A 4,604-nucleotide genomic window follows, 5' to 3' on the forward strand; every position below is an offset into this window, starting at 1 on the left:
ACCCCATTTGGGGATTGCTTGGCAGAGATACTGGCGTGGTTTGCTATTTCCTTCATTGTTTAGCTAAGGAAACTGAGACAAAAAGGATTTAGTGACTAATCTAGGGACACAGCTAGTCCTGTTCTCTATCCACAGATCCTGTTCTCTATCCACTATGCCACTTAACTGTCAGTAAAAGATGTAACAACATGAAGTAAGAGTTTTCCTCTTTAAAAATCAAGATTAAAATGGCTGTTTTAAAGTCTTAGGTCAATATTAAATTATTTTCAAATTCTGGCATCATTTACACATGTTTTTAACTTAAGACTAAAAGCTTTTAAAGAAGTTGAGCTCTAGAACTGGGGATTTTATGAATCAGCATGTCTGCTTTGTCAAAATGACAAAAAAAAAAGTTCAACCCCACCCTTCCCCACACACATATTCTTTCTCCCTCCCTCCCTTCCCAGTAAGGTTACAGTGTTTCTTAGGTCAGAAAAATCTTTGACCCCTTTTTGAGAGATTTTGAACTGGTTTCACAAATCTTGTGTCAATCAAAGACCTCTACTACTTTGAGCCTATGGGAAACATGTTCATTATATTACCTCAATAGAATCAGTATAGACCCTGAAAAATTATGCATTCATGAATACTTAAGGATGGTGTCAAAATGTTTAAAAATTATCTAGTTTTACCCAAAAGCAGTTATCTTTTAGAAATTTTAGGATAGCATATTTTCCAAGGCTTGGGGTGGGGAATCTTATTCCTAGATTCCCTAGAACTGAAAAATACCTACCTACATATTCTGGACTATACAACAAAGAGATAGGTGGCCTGAGACTCCTGTGAGATGTAATGATAGCACCTGGATCCCTTGCCAGGATCCATGGTAAAGAAAATTGATTACCACTGAACATACCCATCTGCCAAGGATTGGTCAGGGACTTGTTATCTAGAGTCAAGGGCCTGCTGCCTAGGCACAGGATAGGAGCTGGGGATATGGAAGCGCAATTTATATCCTGATAAGGTTCTAAGCTGTAGTGGAAACAATTACCAATTAGACAGCTAGAGCCCTGGCTGTCTTACTGGCTGGCTGGCTAAGCCATGCAAACAAGAGAGAGTTACTCAACCTAGAGTTGTATTAGACAATCTATTGATTTGGGGAAGGAAGAGTTTGTGGCAAATTGAATCTATCGAGTTGCTGCCTAAAGATGGTTGACAATAGGTAAGTAGTAAAAGACGTCAGAAAGTTGGCATGTGCTCCCTTACAAACCTGGCAAATGGGATGGATCCATGTCTTTGATAATGAAGTAGAAAGTCAATAGTCATGACAATAACAAGGATTATGATTTAAGAAAGAAATCACTAATAAGGGGTAGAACCCCAAATTCTTATTATAAAAGGGAAAATTGTGAGGAATATGTGGGAGTTTCACTAGAAGGTGAAGGGAGAATTGTTAGTTTGCATTACAAAAACTGGGCTCTGCCTATGGCTGGTTTTAAAGTCAAAAGACAATCTGATCAAAACAGATTGGGGCCAAACCTTTTGTTTTCCCAGAGGCTCTGTCTCCTCTCATCTTCAAGACTGACAGCTGTGCAAGAGTCCAATGACAGTCCTGAGCATTCTGTTATAGTGAAGGGGGACAAGGAAGGAAGCCTTATCTCCCTGGCATGGGCCTGGTTGGGCTAGTTCAACTCCGTTGCATTCTCTCACCTCCTTAATTCATCATGTATTTATAGTCTGATAAAGAGCACCTCCAGTCCCTTTTATACTTCCTGATCCTCTGGTCCTTCTGATGGCATTTCTCATGCTGAGGAGAAGCTGCTGATGGCTCCTAGGCACATCATCTTGTTCATGAGCTGCCATCTTTGGGGACTTTCTTGGAACTTCCTTCCTCTGGACTCTGGATCACAAATGTGGATATGATTTCTTTTCCTAGATTTATGGTGTTATACACATCTATTGTGTAAGATGGGTGTTCTCTCTTTTCCTGGTTTATAGTATTGTCCACACACATCAATCATGTGAGAAGAGAGCCCTAGATTATGGGTGCCTATCTGGGTTTATGTCACTAAGAGAAGCAGTTACAGGTGAAAAATGACCCCAGAGAACTCAGACTGCACATTAGGATCAATATTCAAAGGAGGAAATAAGATCCTCAGTTATTTTTCAGCTAGACATCTTGTTCCCAGATCCTTCTTCAGTAGGGTCTCGCTCAGGATTGGCTAGGAGGCTGCTTCTGTAGTGAAGAAGAGTCACCAGAGTAGCCAGGATCTCCTCTTCTGCCTTGTCTCATTCTACTCTCTTCTTTTTCCTTCCTTTTCTTCGTCTTCTTCTTTTAATCTATTCCCTTGGTCCTTTTACCTAGAATATGAGAAAATAAACTGTAAAAATAAACCGTTTTGTAGTCTTCAGACCACTTCTCATGCCTCTGCAAAGCCTTCTCTCCAGACATCCTTTGTGAACTGGCAGCAGCTCCATGTAATTCCCTCCTTCTAACCCAGGCTACAATCTACCTTGAGTTCATTGGAAGGATAGTGTTGGGAAGCTCTAAAATCTTGCCATATTTACTTTGAGATGCGATTCTGTTGAGAGTATCTTGGATGCCAGAATATTGTGTGTGAATATATGCATATGAATAGGTATGTGTATATGGATATAGACGCACATGTATATCCTTGTTCATATATGCACAGCTAGACATGCATAGAGAAGACATTAACCTAAGCATGACAGCATTGATATGTATATTTATATGGATGTTTTCAATGAAAGTATTTCTCATGGAAAAGAAGTTTCATTATTTGACTCCTTCAGGTGCCTTTGAAAAACTTTCAATTTATTTATACTAAAAATTCAGCTTTCTTCATCACAACCAGGAAATGGTAAGAAACCAAACTTTGTATTAACTAGCCATCACTCACAGAGAGGAGGCAGCTAGAGTCAGGAAGCCAAGGGTTCAAATCCGACTTCAGACATGGACCGGCTATGTGATTTTCCTAGGCAAGTCGCTTAACTGCCATTTATTTCCACTTCCCCAACTGTAAATTGGGAGTCATAGAAGCACATGTCTTCCAGGGAGAAAGATCAAAGGAGATAAATGTAAAGGTCTGAGACCAATGACTGGCACAGAGTAGGAGCAATTCTAAAGCTAGTTATTATAGTTGTTGATAGCGTTATCACCACATGCAAAATATCCTTTAATATCACACAATATAGACATCAGTATGAGGGAGTCACTGACACTCCTGGAGCTCCCTGTAGAAGAAAAGCTCAGGACCTAGGAACCGATTTTACCTTAATATCCCAGCAATCCAGTGATTGTCTTCTTAGCTTTGTTAATCTCAAGGCAATGCTCAGGTTCTGTGAGATTTATTCCATCCCAGTCCTGTTTTTTACCCTGGTGTTCCCAAGGTTCAGACTTTCTTTGGGGTTGGGACCCTCCCTATCTAGCTGCCCAGACCTCTGCTGTTGTCAAACTGTGGGGACCTGAATTGCTCTGTGGTTAAAAGCCTCCCTCTGGCTTTCCCACTGTCCTGCCTCCTGGACTTTACTTCCACTTTCCCCCTAGAAACAGCCTTCACTGAAGATCCTCCATGATGTCTAACCATTGAAAACTTCTTTGAATCTCTTTTTCTTGATGGGATCTGTAGTTTGAATGTCAGAGCAGAGGCTTCATTTATGTTTGATAGGTAAAAGCTCTGGAAGCATGTTAGCTTCCCACAGACATCTTGACTCTGCTCAGATATTTTTCTAAAGTGCAGGTCCAACCACACCACCCCCCAACTCAATAAACTCTAGGGACTCCCCCTTGCCCCAGGAGCAAATACAAAATCCTGAAGTATGGCATTCAAAGCCATTCCCCTCTTTCCAGTCTTCTTATACTTTACTTCCCCAACATGGTTTCTTCAGTCCAGTGACAGTGGCCTCTTCACTATTCCACAAATAAAAGCTTCCATTTCTCAGCTGTAGGCATTTTCTCTGGATGTCCCTCATACCCAGAATACTCTCTCTCCTCTGCTCTGGACTACTGACCTTCCTGGCTTCCTTTAGTCCCAATTAAAACCTCACCTACTACAGGAAGACTTTCCCTACTTCACTTAATTCCAATGCTTTCCCTCTCTTATTTTGTATTCATCCTGTGTATAGCTTGAATTTGTTGTATTTGGTGAATATTGTACCCTACCTCTCCATTAGATTTTAAGGTCCTAGAGAGCAGAGACTCCCTTTTGTCTCTCTTTGAATCCCTAGAACTTGGCATAGAGTGAGAGCTTAATAAATGTTTATTGTTTGAATGAATGAATGCCACCTTTTTGCAAAGTACCATGGCAATATTCAGGCAGGACTGCAGAAGTGTGCATAACCAGATCCTTTCATGTTGTAATCCTTCTAACAAGATTATATCAAAATCATATTATAGGGGCAGCTAGGTGGCACAGTGGATAGAGCACCGGCCCTGGAGTCAGGAGAACCTGAGTTCAAATCTAGCCTTAGACACTTAATAATGACCTAACTGTGTGACCTTGGGCAAGTTACTTAACCCCCTTGCATTTCAAAAAAACAAAAAAACAAACAAAAAAGGATATTATAGAAAGAAAACAACTTTTACTACAAAAAATTCACAGCAG

This window comes from Macrotis lagotis, chromosome X (genome assembly GCF_037893015.1).
Source record: "Macrotis lagotis isolate mMagLag1 chromosome X, bilby.v1.9.chrom.fasta, whole genome shotgun sequence".
NCBI classification, from domain to species: domain Eukaryota; kingdom Metazoa; phylum Chordata; class Mammalia; order Peramelemorphia; family Peramelidae; genus Macrotis; species Macrotis lagotis.